The 22,724-nt window shown below is 27.9% G+C and overlaps 1 long non-coding RNA gene across 1 annotated transcript; it reads right to left on the bottom strand.

Annotated features, from left to right (window-relative positions):
• Positions 1–20,085: 20,085 nt before the first annotated feature.
• LOC136074824 (uncharacterized) lies at positions 20,086–21,068 on the bottom strand. The gene is made up of 3 exons (XR_010635474.1): positions 20,999–21,068; positions 20,410–20,504; positions 20,086–20,288 (listed from the first exon to the last, which is right to left on the bottom strand). It is a non-coding gene; the product is annotated as an uncharacterized LOC136074824 (long non-coding RNA).
• Between the last annotated feature and the right edge of the window lie 1,656 nt (positions 21,069–22,724).

The raw sequence follows: 22,724 nt of genomic DNA on the forward strand, positions 1-22,724 counted from the left end.
ATAAAAAAATAATGAATCCTCAACCTCAGTCTTTTTCTTGAAGATATCCACTGCAGATAAAGGCTTTTTGATTTCAGACTTTAGGCATGGTAATTCCATAAATATTGCGTATTGAAAACCTATTATAAAAATAAAGAAAAATTAGAACAGAGTAAAATATTAATGGAAAACTGTTAATGTGTTCATTAAATTAAATACCATAACATCTTTTGAAAAATGAAAAACCAACATTTATTAACATATGTTTTCCACCTATAGGCTTAAAGCTTGATGGCAGCTCATCATAATAAGAAAGAACAATAACGTTTCTCTGGAACTCTTTTTTTAACTTTTTGAAGAAATGTTACAAAAACATTTTCTTTAATATTTTGAAAAATATTTATCTGGTTTTATTAAGAATAAAATATTAAATAAAAACAGATGACAAACTACAAATTTTTAATAAAACTTACATTTCGCAACCTTTTGCACTGTAATATCAGGACATGCTTCTCTTATGTGCAAATGATTGTGATATGTTGCACTTTTTGCTTTAGAGTTGATATTTAACAAAAATACAAAAGATTGCACACTCAAATCTTTTATATAGACTTACATTGAAGTAATTAGTTAAGTATATTAGATACAACACCAATTTTGAAAAATTTTGCGCCCAGTGGGCAAAGAGACGTCCATATTGACGTCTGTTTTGGACCAGGAGACGTCTCAATTGGACAATGGGGAGACGTCTAAGGGACATGCCAATTTAAACGTGTTATGTCCGTCCCAAAGGGACAAAATATACACGTAACTAGGACGTCACATGAGACTCCCAATTGTCCGTCGCGTCCGACGTCTTACGGACGTCCTTGGGACGTCTTTTTTTAGAAATAAACACGTAACTAGGACGTCTTACGGACGTCCTTAAGACGACCATATCCACTGGGGCGTACTTGGGACGTCTTATTTTATATTTTATTATTTTATTTGCGGTTAAAATCCGTGGTTTATGACTACGTCATACTAGTTTCCATAAATAATGCTAACTAATAACTAATCAAGTTAGAATTCTCTCTCGCTACAGAGAAAATACTTATACAAATAAGACAAAAATTATTAATCTAATAATATTTATTTGCGAAAATAAATTCTCCGAAAACATGTAAATAGCAAAATAAGTTAAAAATATTATCTACCAGGTTCTTTTGCCTCTTTTTTTAAACTTTCAGCCCTATTTCGAGTAGTTCTTTTGATTCATCAATATTAAAATCAATTATATCCTTCGTCAAGTTTCTTGAAAGATCCAGAAACGCTTCTCAAAATAAAAATAATAAAATTTTTAATAAAAATATATTAATAAATTTAATTTTTTACACAATCGAATTGTAAATAAAGTTGTATATTTTTAAATATGTTTATGCAACTTTTATATCAATTATATAAATGCATCTACTTATTTATAAATTTTTAATTTATCAATTTTACTTTAATAAGTTACTAAGTCGAACATTTATTTCGCTTAATTTTATGGAGGTTATTAAAACTAATTAGTTTTAGTAATATCAATAATTATTAATACTAACTGATCTGACCCGTAAAAATACGGGTCTTTGTAAGTCTATTCCAAAATACGGGTCTTTGTAAGTCTATTCTAAATTACGGGTCTTTGTAAGTCTATACTGACCTTTTCAATACTTTTTCCTTATATATACATCCTAGCTTTCCGGACCCATAAAGTACGGGTCTTTACCAAATCTACCATTTCTAAACTTATCTATTCCACACCGATCATTTCGATATCTATTATTTGTTTACCTCAATTTTTTTACGTAAAATAATTCATTTTAAAAAATTTACATGCGCTGTCTTTCAGCATACCTAGAGCTTATGAGAGATTTATAATTAGGTTTGTTTTTCATCTAAACGCATATCATTTATAGCTCATTGGTGTAGTGCGCTGTCACGAGTGTCATTTCGGGGGATTAGAGACATGCTCTTACAAATTTTGAAACTTTTTTAGTCTTGCTGTATTAATAGCAATACTAATTGCAAAAATTTTAGAACAGTTTATATGAACCCATGAGATGCATAGTGGTCTAAGTCACTTTTTTTAATATTTTGAGTTATTACCACCAAAGGTTAGCATTTTGTTTATTCTATTACATGGCAGAGTGGTATAAGTCTAATGATATCAATAATGATGCTGGAACTGTTTTTTGTTATGCTGCTCACTAAAAAGCTGTTTTAGTTCACAGCCATAGTGATATTAGTCAGACTTCTTAAAACTAGATATGAGTGACTTATACCACTATGCATCTCAGAGGGGAGTTCAGAGTTCAGCTCATATATTAGGGGAGTTCAGAGTTCATATCTAGAATAATTATAGCAATATTTATAGCAAAAAAATATAAATATAGGAAAAGAGATTTCTGTTTGTCAACATGAAATTCAAAAGTTTTCTGATTTTTATAAACCTACATTACTGATCATTACTGTTATGGTCATTATTTACTATTGTTACAGACTTACTAGTATGGTTACTATTATGAAAAAATTTATAAGTTCTAGCATGCATAGTATTTTTACTATTATGGTCATTATTTAGATTTAAATTTTCAGTTTGTATAAAACAATTTATTGTTTTACAGTATGATTTATTTGTACTAAATCGTTTTTAAATTTCTTGAGGACGTCCTACAGACTTGTGGCGTCCATAGGAAGTCGTAAAGATGTTCCGAGGACGTCTGTACCCGCTGGGTAATGTTGGCTTTAGGAAACTTATTAAAGTCTAGATGTTACTTTTAAGATTTTGTTTTAGAAATTTATTTTAAGGTTTTATAAAAGACTTTATTTTTTTGTTTTGTTTTTTAACATTTTAGTTTACAGTTCTTAACTCGTTTTTACATTATAATGAGATTAGTTAAAAATTAATACAATTTAAAAAGTAAGCAAACGTTACCTACATTTGAAAAATAAAATCTGAAAGAAGTGTAATAAAATCTTATCATCAGAACTTTATACTAATGTAAACAAAATTTTAGGTTTTAAAGTAACAATAAGTACAACATCATAACTTAATATATAATTAACCTATCAGTTTGTAGTATAGGTAATAAAGTTTTATAATTTTTTTTTATAAATATTTCCTCAATATAAATATTATTGTCAAAATTGTTCCATATACTGCCTGCAAACTAAATTTAGTGTTGCGTAATTTATGGACGATCCCTTATTTAAAAGCTTATATTAGGGATCAGCCAAAAAATATATAAAACCAAAAAATATTGGAGTATGATACTATTTTGATGGTTATCTAAAATCTGTCATTCTAGAGACTTTTGTTTAGTCTTCAACAATTTCATTACTAAAGTAGAACTAAAATTTAACCTCTAGTTCATGGGTCTAATCTTTTTACATCTCTACAGTATAAAGCAGTTTAAAGTTGTTTGCAAAGTAATATTACTCTAATTTGACTCTTGAATATAATGGCCATACTCTTACTGCCAGTTAATCAGATTAGCTCATTGTTAAACATCCAAATCACTCTGGCTTCCAATGCTAAAATTATTTCTCAATTAAACACTTCTATAGTTTGTGCTTCAGACAAGATTTCCATCATAGTCTTAAAAAAGTGTTTTCCAGAGCTCTCTTCAATTTTTGCTAAATTTTAAAAAAAAACTAAATAAGTGGTTCCGATATTTCAAAAATCTCGAAAATACTTTGACCTCTCTAACTATCCAACGATTAGTCTTCCCTCTATTATTAGCTTCTTTTTATGAAGGTTTTGCGATTGTTAAATTATTTCTTTTTAACAGCAGTATTAAAGTTATTCTTGAAGGCCTACAATTTTCTTTTTATCGAGTAACTTTATGGTACGACAAGGTTCTATCATTGCTCGTGTATTGTTTCTTATCTACATTACCAATCTAAAGTGACGCGATTGGCTGACGACTTAACTTTATACTCTTTTCTTGTAAAAATTTTTACTTTTTATTGCTTAGATCAATTAGCTGATTTTTAATACGATCTCTCTTCTGTAACAGCCTAAGGCTTGCAATGGTCTTCAATTCTGGACTTAAAATTCACAAATTTTGTTGGTCAACAAATCTCATTTATTTACTTCAAAAAAATATTCAAATAATGTTGGCATTCCTATATTAATGAATAACTCTCTTACTCTCAGACAAAGTCCAAAAGCACATTGTATATGAAATTAGACCTGTTTTATCTTTAAAAAAGAAATGCAATCTTACAACAATGTCTCTCATTGTTGTAAGATTGCATTTCTTTTTTCTATAAATGCGATTATGGTTAATGCTCAAACGAGTTTTTATCTCTATTACGATAAACCAAAACTCATTCTTGCATGGTTCTTATTTTACAAGTTGCATTCTTTTACTGTATTTTTTCCTTCATGCTACAAAACTTTTATTGATTTAGTTCCTTCTACATCAAAAGAACCTTTCAACTCTTAGCCATATTCATTTCTTTTTATATACAACCTAAAATTTTTGAAATCTTCAGTTAACCGTTTCCTAGTATTTTTACCAACTCTCCATTTTAAAGTAGCTCATAACTTAATAGTGGTTGCTTGCAATCTTGTTGGAAGTAAATTAAAGTTTGAAATTATATAAATATAGGCCAGTATTTAATAAATAGTAAATGTAAGCATATATTTATAGTATGTAAAATATTACAACTTCTTTTTTAGTCCCGGTTATCAAGCTCTGCTAAATCATATATTTTTGCCGGGGTGGGAGCCTAGGCCGAGTTTGAAAAGAGTCTTGTCTTGAAAAGAGTCATCATTTTAACACGAAGCCGTGCCCGAGGCCCTTGTCACTTACTAATACAAGTCAATAAATGTGTTTTGTACTGCTAATAAACAAAAATTTGTTCTAATAATCATTAAAAATATTTTAAATTATTCGTACAAACTATATACAAAGGTAAATATAAAAAAATAAAAGTAATTATGTAAAAATATATAATAGTTTACAAAACGATTACATAATAAAGTTTACAAAAAGATTACATAAAAAAAGAACAAAAAAAAAAAAAAAAAGAAACATAAATTGAGCAAACAAACATAATATGTTTGTTTTTATAGCAATATGTTATTTATAATTCATACTAATTTTATATAAACATATATCAGTTATAGTAATCATTATCATCTTCCTCGCATCATTTTTCCTCATGCATGATGATTCCCTTTCATATTTTAATCATAACTTTATAATGGTGTTAATAATTACAATATTTGCTTCAAGACACTTTTTAATTTGCATGGGAGCTGTTCAAAGGAAGTTAAATAGTATGTACATCAAAACTTTTCTAATAAATAAACAGCATTTAAAAATGGCTGAAAACTTGTTCAACATTAAAACCTGTAACACACTTTACGCATTTTAAAATGTAAATAATCAGTTACACAGTGTTATAAAATGGGTTCTAACCTTGACTTTCTGACCCGAGAAAACCCTTTTGTGGAATGATAGCCCACACTATGGGGATCACTTGGATATAAGTATTAAAATCAGATTACAACGTCCTGGTAAGTTATTGACAGGGCCGTACCGAACGACAAAGACGTGGGGGGGGGGGGATGAAAATGAAAAAAACAAATTTTACCGACAAGATTTTTTTTTTTTTTTTTTAGAAGCCAAATTTCAGTTTTAACCGACATAAACCATAATTTTTGAGTTTTCCATCAAAAACCGACAGAATATAGTACAAAATATAGGTTATTCCAATAAATATGAACTAGGGAAACAAAAAGACATATTCTGAGAGTTTCTAAAATAAAAATTATGCTTTAAAATAAATATTCTAATACAAGAAAAAATCATTCTAAAATAGCTCTTTTCACAAGCAATGTTTACTATTAAAGTCCACAAGGCAGCATTGCAACTTTTTACTGTATTCAGGATGATGGTTAGGTCGTTTGTACCTTTGCCAATGCACTTGAAAGTTGTGATGCATTGCCTCTGTTGCTTGTTCTGAGTAAAGTCCGAGAGCTTGGCCGTGTTTGTCAATGAAATCTTTCACATGAAAAAATACAGCATGAACCTTGGGTGTCACAGAAACATTTTGCTGTGCCACATAAGCCACTCTGAAAGCTTTAATTTTTTGTACATAACTTGGATCAAGAACGCATCCAAAACAGGCAGACACTACTGCATTGAATTTTCGAAATACATCAACTAATGGTATTGCAGCATAGCATGAGTGTTTCTCGACAATAGATTGAAGAAGATCAATATTTTTTAGCAGCTTCCTGCACTCATTTCCTGCAAAATGCCCTCCATGATAAGGCTGTTGTTTAATGTGCAGTGAATCAGTCCAAAGAGTTCCTTGAGGGAAAACTTTTAGTAGGGCAGCAAAGAGATGATTGAAAACACCAATAAGGAGATGCAACTCCATTGGCGGTATGAAGTCCAAAACTAATGTGCCACCAGCAAGATCAAATACAGGAGAATGAACAACATTCATGTAATCACGAGCTCTTTTGATGTTTGATCCTACTGCATTGAAAAGTGAGACATTCTGATCAAGAGATTGGAAAGTTCTTAATTTTCCTTGATTTAAAAGGTCTTTTGCACTTGACTCACACCAGGTGCAGGGGTGTGCACTTGAGTGTGCTTGGAGACCACAAATTATATTTGCCAGTTTTAGGTCACAGGACAAAACAAAATCTTGGTCTCTCATATTGATCAATTCGAAAATTTGAGACACATTTGAGTAGTTTTCTTGCAGGTCCTCAGAGACAGCAATAATAAGTTGCCGCCTAACTCCAGTGTCCTTGAAAAATTTGTTTGTGCAATTGAGTTTTGCTGGGGGAGTGTTAGGTTCACGATTTAATTCAATAATTCCAAGGCTTACTTTCAGGAATCCTCCCCCACCGTCAATTCCAACTTTCACAATATGATTGTTTGATGTGCTTCTCATAGAAATGAGTTCATTTTTAAGCTCTTTGAAGTCCTTGCAATGAATGACAGTCCTTCCACATCCAGCATGATCTTTAATCAATGAACTTGTGAAATAGTGAGAAAGCTGCTTACTAACTGCATCAAATTTTACAGCATAGTTTTTCTCAACAATATGTTGTGAAATTGACTGATTAATTGTAGCAGCTAGTCTCTTGATGCCATTGTTTGAAAGCCCTGTGTTTGCCTGAACTTGAACAAGTTCTTTTATACTAATTGATGGGTTTGGAGGAAATAGTTTTCTAGCTGATGAGGAACCTAAAATAAATGCAGATATTGTTTAATTTCGAAATTTCTAAAATATCTTTTCATGAAAGTTAAACTTTTACATGGTATTATTGGAAGCATTCTTCCACCTTGTGGTTGACTCAATCAAATAGTGCCATGTGGAGAAGAATCCTTACTTGAAACAACAAGAGCAGCAACTCGTTCAGATGCAACAGGATCCTTGGTTGCAACAGCAACAAGGTTATTTCGCAAAGTGACCTTTGTGCAATGATGAGGTAATCCTCTTCCAATAATTGAAAAACAGTCAGAGCATCGTTTTTGGACAGTTGAAGATGGAGTATTTTGTGCTGAGCTCTGCAAAAGCTGAGTTTTCTGTTGACCATTATTTCTCAGTTTTCCAACAGAACAAATCAAACAGTCACATTGTGTGTCTCTAGTTTGAGGTCGAATTTTTATAGTCTCAAAATTGTAAAGTGATGGGAGATTGATGTGTTCTCCAGAATCCTTTCTTCTTAAACAAGAACGACACTTTTCACAAATTCCAAGTGGAACTTTGTCATTACTAAAATCGATCCTCTCATTGAGTATTGTTTGGCATTTTTCTTTTAGGAAAGGTGTCAGTTCCCTCTGACATTTACTGAAGCAAAGAAAACAGACAGTTTTCCTGCAGTCTTGGTGGTTTTTTGCTGTATTCGGCATTTTTTTGTAAAATTAGATGTGCGCAGTTTTGCTCTCGTGAATAAAGTAAATAAATCATGCCTTTTCCCGAAATTTTCCCGAAATTCAAAAACTGTCTTATTTTCACAGTTAAAAATAATTTTTATGAAAAGTTAAACAGAAAAACTGAAGAATAAAAAAATATTATATTTGTTTGGTAACAAAGGAAGCTTATCTTCTTGATATCTTTTAATTTTTCAACTTTTTTTTATGTTTTCATAAAACATAATGCTCTTTATGCTACAGTATGTTTGTTTACTTGAATTTAAAATTATATCTTACTGTAAAAATGCAAAACAAGCTGTCATTTCGAATGTGTGTGTAATCAATAAATTCAGAAAATTTAAACATCAATAACTTGTAATCTGATTTTAATACTTATATCCAAGTGATCCCCATAGTGTGGGCTATCATTCCACAAAAGGGTTTTCTCGGGTCAGAAAGTCAAGGTTAGAACCCATTTTATAACACTGTGGTTATATTTCGACGTTAGCTCAACGTTGGTTTGATGTTAATGTTTAGTTAAAAATTGCACAACGCTTCCAACGGTGTTTTAACGTTGGCCCAACGTATACGTGCTAGCTGGATATAAAATATAAACTATATGCAAATATAACAGATATAAATAAAAAACTAAAAATAATACAACATAGTTAAAATTTTAATTTCTTAATTATATAAACAATAGAGATAAATAGTATCAATATTTCACCTCAAGCATCTGAGCATATAACATGTTTCGAAATGTTTTTTAATGATATATTATAAGAAATTAACTTACCATAAAAACGCCACGAAAAATTATAATTAATACACTTCCATTTAACCTTTGGTTTTTCTCTCTCTCTCTCTTCAACAGATGTTAAACAAGTTATAAAGCAAATTATTTTCTGAATTTCACTGACAAAAGAACAACTTGAATAAAAGCTTCATTTAGTAAGTAATTATGAAAGTATGAAATAACCAAGAAAAAAAGTATACATTTATAATCAATACAATATAGGAAACCGCTGAGTTAGATAAACACATGCATTTACAAACAATAGTTGTTACATGGCAACATTTGAATGCATCAAATTTGTTTTTACAAATAGTTATTTTACAAATAGTTAGTTATTTATTGAAAGACAATATAAGAGGAAAGAAGTAAATATTTTTTTAAAGATTTTACCTTTTTGTTTACAAGAACGGACATACGGAATATATATTTTTTTAAATCACTCACTAGGCATAGTGCTGCAACACTATCATGATGCTGTCACACTAATCTCTTACTAGGCATGATGCTGTCACACAACTAGACATGGTGCTGACACTTGTAGATTTTCTTTTTTAATAATATCTAAATCAAAACAAAAAAAAGAATTAAAAATAGTGATTAATAGTAATAAATGTCTCTGTTTAAACATGAGAGATTTTATATAACTGTTTTATATAAGTAATTTTTATAAAAGCTTTATTATTACTGTTTCCAACCTTTTGAAGTAATTCTTCTAAGTACGTTAATAAAAAGTTAACTTTATTTGCATCATTTTGTAAATGTATAACTATTTAACTGGAGAGAAAAAGCAAATAAAGGAGTTGCAGAGGTATCGTTTAAAAAAGATGCTTTTATTAAAGGAGTGATGAATTTACAGCAATATCATTTAAAGTTGCAAATAAAAGAAAAATAGTATGTTTTGCAACATATCACCAACTGCTTTTAAAAATATCAGTATATAAAATACTTGAACAAAAACAAAAAATAAAAAACTATTAAACTATAAAAACTATAAAGAGTTATTAATGAACAAGCTGGATTTTTTGCATTGTAAGACATACATGAACTGTGGCTTTTATTAAAAAGCTATTCAAATGTATTAGTAACAGAACTTCATAAAATTGCCCTATAAGAAAGTGATACAGAATTCTGAATCGACTTGCATATACATGTTTTTTCAAACTTGGAATAGTTTCTACTTTCTCATATGTGTATTGGTTTATAATAAAATAAAACAAACACAAAATTTAAATCTAAGAACTTTATCTATGTTTTTAATGATTAGTTCGTAAAAACTTTTTGCTCTTTAACAAACAATTATTGGTATATCTTTTTAAAACAACTACTTTACGTAATTCAATCTTTCTGACTCCTTTAATAATTCGTGATTCGATTTTGATTAAATCACGTGATTGAATCACGTGATTCAATTTTTTTTTAATTTTTTATAATAACATCTTTAAAATTTTATCACAAAAACCTAAAATGATCAGCAACTAATTAGATATTTGATTATATACAAGTTTAACTAAACCGTTCGTCAAATTTTTGTATGAAAATGCTTGAAAATAGTGTATGTAGCTTTGAGATACATAAACACAGCTACACAGTGTTTAACAATATACCTAATTTTAAGTACAAATTAAAAAGTATACATTTAAAGTATGCTTGCAACATATTTTTATAATGATCTCATTCAACATCCTAAAGTCCTAACAATTACTAACAAACTAAATCAATAAAGTTCTCAAAAAAAGTTGCGCTACAACAGCTTTTAAATTGATCTTTGAAAAATATTTCAACGCTCAAACTTTTACGCATTTGATATTGCTTAAAATTAGTTTTACTGCGACGTTGGCCCGACGTTGGCTCAACCTTAACGTTTATATCAAGTGGGCTAACGTTTATGACGCTGGCATTACGTTTGCCCAACGTATGCATGCTAGCTGGGTTGCGACCAATGCACCAATATTTATTGAATCAGAAACTTTGCCAAAAAGAATTATTGATGGAGGCGCTTTATACACTTAGTATTTAAGAATCAATAACAAAAATGTGATAAAACATAATACTGTGTAAATTACTAGTTGTTTGTATTTTAGTAGGAGATCCTATTGCTTTTTGTATATTTTGTGTTTGCACAAGCTAAAGGTAAATAATATATTTCTTATACTTTTATTATTAGTTTTCATTTCTATAAACTATAATGAAACCTTTCTAAACTATAATGAAACCTTTCTAAACTATAATGAAACCTTTCTAAACTATAATGAAACCTTTCTAAACTATAATGAAACCTTTCTAAACTATAATGAAACCTTTCTAAACTATAATAAAACCTTTCTAAACTATAATGAAACCTTTCTAAACTATAATAAAACCTTTCTAAACTATAATGAAACCTTTCTAAACTATAATGAAACCTTTCTAAACTATAATGAAACCTTTCTAAACTATAATAAAACCTTTCTAAACTATAATGAAACCTTTCTAAACTATAATAAAACCTTTCTAAACTATAATGAAACCTTTCTAAACTATAATAAAACCTTTCTAAACTATAATGAAACCTTTCTAAACTATAATGAAACCTTTCTAAATCGTTTTAAAATATACTGCTGCTCGCGCAACGGTAATTTTGCTTTAAAATTTTTACTAAAGTCATGGTAGTGATTTCGGATTGGTTGAATTTTTTCTTTTATTTAAAGAATACCAACGCTAAAGAAATTTAAAGCAAGTATTACATTAAACTATAAAAAAATTGATACTTAATCGGAGTTCTATTAAAAAAACATACCAAAAAAATTTCTCTTTTATTAAGACAAGTGAAAAGATAAAAAAAATTTAATTTTTTTTTATTGAGAATTTACTATATAAGAGGGAAAATCCTTCCAAAAATTATTTTCAAAAGTAAAACCATATGTAACCAACACTAAATGTTAAAAAGATATATCATAAAAAATGGTACTATGTTGCATTGGCAGCATTGTAACTGAAACCTGAAATTCCCAAGAACGGGTGTCTTTATTAAAAAAGCTTATAATGGCAAAAAACTTTTCGACTTCGCAGCTAAGAGAAATTTTACATATACATGAAAACACAATTACGTAAACTTTCAACAAAAAAATTAAAAAATTAGAGGGCTTCATTGCCATGTTAAATGAAGGCAATAAACATTTTAAATCTAATTAAATCGACTTAATAAATGCAGTTGACTGTTAGTGAAAAATATGATAAGACAATAGTAGAACATGCAGAAATAAAATCTCAGTTAACCAGACACCAATTTAGAAACAAATTTTACAAAAAAACGAAAGAGAAATTGGAGGAGATTGAGAACACAACTAGATGAAGTAATTAAAGGATAGCGGGGGATAGAAGAATCCGTTGATGAAAGTTAGAATGATTGTGTACGAAAGGTTTACGATTAGATTAAAACAAAACTTGATCTTAAAGGTGATTTTATTATTGAACGTGCTTATCTAGTTGGTAAAATTGATGAAAATTTTACGACTAAGAAATGCAGAACTATTGTTGTCAAGTTTTTAAACTTTAAGGAAAAATCAGCTGTGCTGAATAAGTACGTAAAGAAGAAACTATAAAAACAGCAAACTTATGTTAATTTATGTTAATTTATGTTAACAATAATTTCTAAAAAAGAAAAACTAAAGCACGTAAAAATTATTTACAACAGCAAAAAGATAAATATGTCAAAGTTGTATAAAGTTAGTAACTCGCGATTTTAAAGGACATTTTTTTATTTTATGGTTTTACACAACCTAAAATGGATTCTAACAATTCTCTCAAATTTGAATTAAATAGTGACAATTTTTATCAATCTGATAATTTTTTTGTTAATGACCAATCAGATCGAGACTTAATATATCAATTCTTGAACTTAATAGCAGTAGTGTTAGTAGTGCATTTTCGCGCGTGTTTGACATGGAACCCTAGGCAGCCATTACAACCGAGGAAATGGAGAGAAAGAGTGGTAGCACTTTTTGTTACAAAAAAACGTGAGCGAAAGTGTATGCAAGTATCTAACGTATGTAAGCTTGAAATTATGTAACGTTAAAACATACTGAAACATGTATCAAATTTTAAAGTTTGACTTTTATTTGAAAACTGCATTGCGTCAACATGCTTAATTTTATCTATAGCATTTATTTCCGTTAAAAAAATTGCTAAATAGTTTTAAAAATTTCGGTAAGACAATGTTTCAGCGCGACCGAGTGGATAGCGCGCAGAACTTCTGGACAAAAAAAGCGTGGTTTGAGTCCTTTCACTGCATAGCGATCAGGAATAACTTAAAATCAGGCCAAAATTAATTTTGTCAAAAATATTTTTACAAAATTGCTGAAAATTTACTCAAAGATGTAATAAAAGTAGACAAGGAAAGAAGACTCAAAATATTTAAAAAAGGGTTATATATGGTTCGGGGATAGCAAACTTTACTTGGCCCCCATCCCCACCACCTTGCCCTTGAATAATTTTAAATAAATATGTTTTAAACTAATTATTATTTTGAAAACCAAATGAAAAATTATGAAATTAATTAGTTAACATGATCTATACGTTTTATATTTTACCTAAATTGAAAAATGAGCTTAAAATAAATATATCAGCGTCGTCTTATTCATTATGTTCATATACATCTTAGTAAGCTATTTCGTAAGTAACTAATTTATAGTTCTTCATCATCGTCTTCATTGTCATACTCACTGTATTCATTATCAGTTTCATTATCACTTTGGATTTCATCAATGGTATTTTTATTTGATTTTTTAACAAAAATACTAGAGTTCTAGAGCGCTCTTTGATAATTGATTTGTTTTAACTTTACTTCTATCTTGAGAAATTATTATAGTTAATATTATTGGATCACTTGTAATAAGAAGTTAGTGAAGTTGATCCTCAATTGTTTGGAGTCTTGTATCTTTTCTTGAATGGTGAAACCTGAATTGTTTATTATCTTAATTTCTAGATTCTTGAGCTTTTTCTGAATATAATCCAATTGGCAACAAGAACGTTGAAATTATTCCAGAGCTGTGAAGCAATAACTTATGCGTAGATCAAGGCATATAAAACTAATTATACTTTTCACAATAAAGCTTTGCTGTTTTAGTGCAATATTTACCAAATTTTATTTTATCTATCTCATAACTTGAATTTTTTTTGTTCAAAATGTTTGCTAAACGCTCTATTAATTCTTTATCTATGCCTGTAATAGAAGAAAATAAATCAAAATGTTTAAATTCTCGTCTGGCCTGAACCACCTTGCCTTGGAAAATCTACTCAACTCTAATTCTTCAATGAACTTCTTTTGTATGATTGGTTTTTTTTTCCACAAACTTCTTTGTCGTCATTATCACGAACTTGCCATTTTTTATTTTAACTCTGTAAGAAATGTGTAGCAAACATTCGAAACACTTAATCCAAGCATGCAATGGAGAAAGACCTAATTCAATGTTTTCTATATTAGAAGTTGGAGTTAGTATTGCGCCACATGCAATAGAATTCATTTGTTTCGGAGAAGCTGAACATATATTACAAACTTGTTGTGAAGAAATTGAGCATGTTGCATTGGTAGCCTTACCGTCAATCATTGTTAATTTTAAATTAAATTTAACTTTAGTTACAATTACTTCTAAACCATTTATCAACTCAAACTCTGAATCCTTTAGTGTATTTATTTGATTTTGAATATATTCTTTTTTAAATTTCAAAATAGCTTCTGAATCCTTTTGATATTAAACTCGTATTGGTCGACAAAATCTAATTGACGATGGTTTAGGGTTTGTCCAAATAGAAATGTTTCCAAATGAAAGATCCAAAGGAACAAAAGTGGTACTAAATAAATTAAAGTCTTTCAAACTACCATTGTCAAATTTTTGCTTATACTCACTATACATCACTATACAAAGGATATATATTTGCATTTCTTTCCTTAGCTGTAATCCTTATTTTCTGATAAGCTCTTTGGGACAAACTAGTTAAGACCATCAAAATCAAACCTTCTTTTGGAGATAATTTTATAATAGGCTTTTCATTTTTAATCATATTAGCTACTTTATTAGTTGACTGGGAGAAAAAACCAATTGGTTTGAAATAAAACACAGACTATAGCATTGACTTCTCCTTGAACTTACTATAGCAGATAAAATCAAGTCATCATAAGTATAGTTTGCTCCCATTTTTTCACTCTTTCTTCTTTTTGTTCTACTGCTTGATTGTTTCCATGGCATTTTCTTCCATGTGTTTACTTTTCATTTAGATACCTTATGTTATTAAAAGTTAACGCATTGGAATGTTTTTCTAATTTTTCTAGAATAACTAGATCTGATTCAAGCCAACTTGCTTCTTTAATTTCAAAGTGATCACGTTGTCGATTATGATTATAAAGTTTCTTTTTTTAAATTTTGAATAAAATTTTTCCTTCTACAACATAGATAACTTAATAAGCTATGCACTAAAATAAAATAAAATTTAAGTTAAAAAGTTTTGTTCAGACGTGTCAGGAAAAACTTGAAAGTTGTTAATTTTTTTTATAAAATGAACTTTTTAAAACTACATTATTTCCAAATGAGGCAAGATCCAAATGAGGCAAATGAACCAAGATATATTTGGCATCTAACTTGTTTGGTTTCTTATAGAATGATACAAACTCTCTTTAAAAAAAGAGTTGGCTTCGCGAAAGAAGTCAAAGGTAAAAGTTCCTAGCTCCATTAAAAACAGTTTAAAATCGTTAAAAAAGCATTTTTTAAATGCTTTTTTTACAACTTGTATAAATACATATTTAATTCTTTTGTATAAATCAAAATAGAATTATCTTTGTATGCTGTAAAAATTAAAATAAAATAAAAAGGGAGAAAATTAAGTTTTGTAATAATAAAGTTTTAATGAAAAATAAAGCTTACTTCAAACGTATCACTTCGAATCACTTTCAACGTTTAAATATATTATTTCAGTATTTATTTTTTTATACCATCAGAATCCAAAGAAACTGTAGAAAATAATTAGCTAATAACATTATTGAAATTACGCTACTCAACAAACTATATTTTGACCAAATTTTAAGTGTTTCTGAATCACTGTGCACTGGTGAATTTTTTTTTTTTTTTTTTTTTGATTATTTTAAAATACAAAATACTTTCAAAGTTTTATAGAGATCATATACAAACATATGTACACTTGATCAAACAAGAACACTTTAAAAAAGCTAAAAATTCTAAAAACATTAAAACATCTGGAGAAAAGATTTGTTGGGTATGTGTCATGATTGAGATACTTATGTCATGAAAGTGCTCAGGTAATTAGTCCTAATAAGCTGCGAATGGTCTAAAAAAATTGTCTGAAACGTAACAAAGAAAAAACTTAATAAGAAGACAGTCCTGCTACACCAGAAGGTGCTGCTGTGGGGGCAAAAAAAAACAGTCCGTAGCTAGATAAAATATAAAACTTTTTTTTGACAACTAAAAGTTTTTTTTTTTGCTACATATATTATTTTACTATATATATATATATATGCTGCAGCCGTTTTGAAAAACGCCTTAATTACGTATTTTGAGAAAAACGCAATTAAAAAAAAAATTATAAGGAGACACCCTTGTAAAACGTTTTTTAAAACGAATAATTTTTATGAACTTTTTGAGAACTCTTTGAAAATACGTATTCCATAACGTTTGTAGACATCTAGCTTGTTTTTTAAAAACGTCAAAATTGAGTTTTTTTTACCTAAGGCGTTTTGAAAAGCGGCCGCAGTATGGATGATAGAACGAATATGTTGAAATAAGATAATTTGATGCAAAATTTAAAAGCTCCTAACAAAAGCCACTAAACTAAAAAAATTAAAAGTAATTGCTGTTCACTGCGTCAAAAAATTATAATATAGTATAATATATTGCTGTTTGCAAAAAATCATTATTTAAATTATTTTTTAATAAAGTAAATAAATTTTTTAATTGCAAAAATATTAATACTTGGCATTTTAATATAAGAAGAATAAATAAAAACTTTGACAACTTTTATTTAAACACGAAAGAATCTCCTAATATTTTTAGTTTAGTACGCCTGTCTGAAACCTGGTGCAACTTAGATAAACCTAATTCTAACTCAAATATCTGTTAACCAGGTTTCAATATAACCTTATAGCGTAAAAAAAAGGCGAGGCGGTGGTTTATCAACTTATATTAAAGAATGTGTGCAGTATATTATTAGGCATGGCATGAGCATTTCTGATGATGATAAAGAGGTTTCAACAGTAAAAATCCTTACAAATGAAATATTTGAATTTTAAGTTGTTGATATCGCCCAACTTGCAGCCAACCTGAATGTTTCAATATACTTTTATATGAAAATAAAAAAAAGCATTATTAAAAAAAACTGATATTCAATAGGAGGCATTAACTTCGATTATTTTCAATACCGCATTAATTGTGGCGTTAAAAATTTTTATAATGTATTTGAACGGTACCTTTCCTATTATTATCAAACCAACAAGAGAAACTCAAACGTCAGCAACTTTAATTAACAATATTAGAATAACTGATATTTTTAACAAATCTCTTAAAAAAAGTATAATCAAAACTGACATATCTGACCATTTTCTTATATTATTCCCTATTAATATGGACGCAGTTATAATATTTCAACAAAAATAAACGTTTAAAAACAATTTTTTAATGCCGCTAATTAAGAATGATTTAAAAACCAATTATCTTTTCTTAATTGGATTCAAATTCAATACTTGCGATGACGCTAATTTAGTTTATAATACATTTTTTTAAACGTTTTACAAAATACATGAAGAAATTTTTCCGAAAAATAGAGTAGTTAAAAAAAATAAAACGATAATGTCACCATGGATCATAAAAGATATGAGAAAATCTAAACAAATTAACTTTGCTTTTAAAAACTTCGCAAAATAATATGAAAGACAAAAGAAAGGAGAAGAAAAAAAGAAGAAAAAAATACTATTCTAATTTGCTAGAACAAAATAAGCTTAATGCAAAATGTAAGTGAGAAATTATAAGCGAGCTCTAGAGCGCCCAGAAAGCTAAAACAAGTGCATTGTCTAAAGCTATTAAAATTAACGACGAAACTTTCGATGATCAAAGTGTAATAACTGATAAATTAAACAAGTTTTTTGTATCAGTTGGTCTTAATCTAGCTTTATCTTGACAATCAAAGTAAATGATTATGCTGTTCCAATAACTTCGTACTTAAATTCAACTTAATTATCTTTTGAGGAGTTTGAACTTTGATTTAAAATGCTTAAATATTATAAATCAGTTGGTCGCGGTAATATTAATTATAACGTACTTATTGATACTTATGCTTTTATTGAACAATGTAAAACTCAAAGTTTTACATTGTTCAACAAAACATGGAGTTTTACTGATATCTAAAGGTAATGTGGCGATGGCGATAGAGGTTATGATGATAGAGGTGATGGTGATAAAGCTGATGCAACTAATGCTTCTAATTATCACCCAATCTCAATATTGCTCTTTTTTCTAATGTTTTAGAGAGAATTTATATGACACAATTTTCAATCATTTAACTTCGAACAACTTACTATTTCAAAATCAGTACAGCTTTTAAAATGTAATTCAACAGATCACGCTGTACTCCAAATTACCCGCATTATTGCTGGATCTTTGTAGAAATACCAATACACATTTTTTGAAGTTTTAATTGACTTATCAAAATCCTTTGATACACTAAATCACAAAATTCCATTAAAAAAATTAGAGCACTATGAAATCAATGGAAACGTATTAATGCTACTAAATAGTTATTTAAGCACCTGTAAACAGTTTGCTAATAGTAATTTCTTCTAATTTTTTAGATTAAAATTGTGAAGTCCTCAGGGCGCTATACAAGGACTCCTACTCTTTCATTTTATTAATGATTTCCCTAAAGCCACTAATTTAATGACCGCTATGTTTGCTGATGATACTAATCTATTTTTATCTCATAAATGTATAAAAAAACATTTTTGTTTTAAAAGATGAACATTGAGTTAACAAAAACTTTGCTTGTTGCTTTGGAAACAAGAAAGCGGCGTTGAAATATCAGCATTAAATTAACATCAAAAAAACAACGTTGAACATATGTTACGTTTTCGAAAAATAACACTTTTAAAAAATTTACTAAAATGTATTTTTATAAAAGTTTTACAATTTGGGGTAAGAGGGTAATTTACTTTTTTAGTTTTGCTACTTTCCTTTTCGTTTAACTCAACGTCACCTTCTTCTTCACAGGTATCATCTTTTTGATTTTCTTTATCACTTTCTTTTATTAACTTCTTCATCTTCTTTTTCGTGCATTTAGGATTTTGGTTTACTTCAATTTATTTATAAGGCAATACCTATGACAGCTGGTATAAATTAATTTATGAATTAACTTATTCAGTTTCTAAATAATAAGGCGTTAATAAAAAGGTTCTTGGTTACTCTCTTGTTTGTCATTTCTTCTAAGTCGATAGATTGCAAGTTTGATTTGAAACTTTTTACTGTAATAGATTAAACAACTTTTGCTGACAGACTATTCCATCCATCAACGACCCTATTGCTGAAAAAATATTGCATATTCAAACAATTTCTGACCAATTTAGGTTTCATTCGATATTTTGCTCCTCTAATGTTAAATCCAGAACCTGATGAGCAAATAGAGTTCATTGTTTGATTTTGTTTAATATCTATTATTTCAGTACCTTTAAATATTTTGAATTGCTGGATCAAGTCGATTCTTAGCCGCCTAGTCTCCAAAGTTGTCAAACCCAAAATTTCCAATCTTTTTTCGTATTTAAGATATCTTTGTTCCGGTATCATTTTGGTTGCTCTTCATGGAATTTTTTCTAGTTCATTAATATCTTTTGTATAATACGGACTCCATGCTTGAATCAAAAACTTTAAATTTTGGTTTCTAACATACGTACTATACAGTGTTTTTGTTAGATCTTTGTGCTTGTACTTGAATGTGTTATTTAGTAGTGAGAGTATACTATTTGCTTTACTAGCTACATATTTTACTTGTTTGGCCCATTTCAAATCACTTGATATATAAACATCAATGTCTTTTTCTAGTTTTGACTTTTTAATTTTCATTAATGTATTGTTATTGTTCATAACATACTAGTATTCTTTATAATTTGAACCAAGACGTATCCAAGAAAATTTTTTGATCGTACTCAAAACGGCCAAAAGATTTATTCAACTATATATTAAGAAAACTGAATAGTGTTAAGTAATGGTATATTCAAGTTGCTACTACCGATTATAATGGGTATTGATAACATTAAAAGCGCCATTAAGCAAGTTCAAGTTCTTACTGTGTTTTTAAGAAACATTATTAAAAAAGAAAAAGAAAATTATTTAAAAAAAAAACGCAAATAGTTTAAAAAGGTACATATAATAAAGTTAGTTGAATTGTTACCAAATATCTCTCTATTTAACAATTTATACAACATATAATAATATATACAATATATAACAATAAAAAAGAAACTTTTTTTTATTTTGTTTTTTGACGTGAAGGAGCATTTTTACAATACCGTCCAATTTGCTATTTAATTTCAACATTTGAAACTTTTTCAAATCTACTTTTTACAACTGCTAAAAATCAAATAAAGTTTAATGTGGAATATATTTATCAAATATATTGAAAATAAATTTAACTTAGCATAGATTTTTAACTAAATTAAAAGTTAAATAATTTAAACTTATTTTAGATTACCTTCTATTGAGTCATATAGTTTAGTTGATAGTAAACCAATCTTTCCACCAGAACCTTTTAAGTTGAACTGTGTCAACAGGTTATTTGTAAATAATCTAAAAAACATATCGAATAAATAATAAAATTTATGAAAAATATTAAACAATTTATAATTATTGATTTCCATAATTACAATACATAAAAAATATATTTACCACAAACAAATACGAAAAATGATTGCTATAGTAATATTAGTAATAGTTAATGCTGATGAGATAAAGCGCTAGGCAATAACTATGACAGCCGGTATATATTAATTACTGTTCAGTTATAAATAAAAAAGCGTAAATAATAAGCTTTCTTGATTTTCGTCTTGTTTGATATTGCTTTTAAATCAACCGATTGCAAGTTTGATTTAAAGCTGTTAAGTGTAACTGATTGAACGACTTCTGCTGGTAGACTATTCCATCCATAAACAACTCTATTGCTGAAAATATATATACATATATATATATATATATATATATATATATATATATGTATATATATATATATATATATATATATATATATATATATATATATATATATATACAAAAAATAGAAAAACCTATTCATGACCAATCTTGTCAGTTGTTTAAAATCTTCTGCACCTAAAAAACTGAGCTGTTTAACCTAAATAAAAGTTTGACAAAATAATTATACAAAAATTTTCAAGAACCTTTGAAAACATCTTGAACATCAAACATTTGCTAGTATTCTAAATTATGTGAAGAAAATGAAAAAAGAAATATGTAGAATGCAAAACATTTATTAATACAATTTCAAAATTATCTTCAACTATTATTCTTATACCTAAAATAAAAAAATCAAATAAATGCTGAAGATCTTATTTCCAACTTCCATAGGAAACATATTTTTAAGTAACTTCTCGAGTTTTTCTTGTGTGTCTGTTTTCTGAAGCTTTTTGTTTGGTTCTGATGTATGAGGTATAACTAAAACCAAAAAAAAATCATATACATAAATAATAAAAAGTTATTATTTTAATCTGCAACAACTCTTTTTTAAAAATTTTTGGTATTTTATTATTAATAGTACATTTTTTTCTTATTTGAATGCCTGTCCAAGGCTGAGGCTTTAGCTCCTCGAGACCACAAAAGTTGAGGGGTAAGAGGGGTAACAATTTTTTAGTTTAGAGACTATAAAAAAAAAAAATTTGATTCTTCCATTTCAGTTGATTGTGAACTTAGGCAAAGATAAAGTTAACAATAAAAGAATATTCCAACTTTAATGAATAAAAAATGTAGTAGAAAATTCAAAAGAAATACATACATAGTGCACGAGAATATGAAGGTGACTGTTCCTCTGCAGTTGAATGTAGAGGTAAAAAAGTGTCAGGTAAAGCTAAAAATAAGAATTCAGTAATAGTGTAGATTAAAAATATATAAGTTCTAATTTTAAAAAATCAAAAAATTAAGAGGCAAAATGTACCAGAACACAGATTAGATTGTTTGAAAGTAGATCCAGATGACAAATTAGAGTCAAAAGATCTTTTTGATGGTTTTTTCAACACAGATTTAAAAACTGGCGGAGGAAAAGGAAAATCAGGTAACTCTAAAACATAATAGATTTATTATTTATTTTTCTTTTAGTATTTATACAAACATATTAATTTACAATATAAATTTGACATTAACAACATAAAAATAAGTAATTAACATAAAAATAATTAATTGTAACTATACCATTAACATTACTTTTCACTTTAAAGGTATCTTTGGAAACACAAATATCTATTTCTTCTTCTTCTGCTGTGGCGTAACAATATTCTTTTAGTTTCTCCATAATATCTAAAAGAATCAATAAAATCTAAATAAATCCAATATAAACATCATATATTTTTCTAGCACATACATGCTGGCAAAATATCTGATTGGATTTAGCAGATATAATTTTTTTTCTTTTTTTTTTTTTTTTCTTAATTTAAACTTTTTTTCTTATTTTAAACTCATCAATAAAGACTCATTAGAAAATGAAGTTATGTGATGAAAATTATGTTAGGTGATTTTCTACTAATTTACAATTGCTCTGTTCAATTAAGAACATTGTGCACTCTATTTTGTAAAAGACATTTTAAAACTGTTTAAATATATATAGATATAGATATATATATATATATATATATATATATATATATATATATATATATATATATATATATATATATATATATATATATATATATTTATATATATATATATATATATATATACATATATATATTCATACCACTCTCAATTTTGATGTTAAAAAGTTTATATTTGTCCCATATTTCA

The sequence above is a fragment of the Hydra vulgaris genome, chromosome 01 (genome assembly GCF_038396675.1).
Source record: "Hydra vulgaris chromosome 01, alternate assembly HydraT2T_AEP".
Lineage (NCBI taxonomy): Eukaryota > Metazoa > Cnidaria > Hydrozoa > Anthoathecata > Hydridae > Hydra > Hydra vulgaris.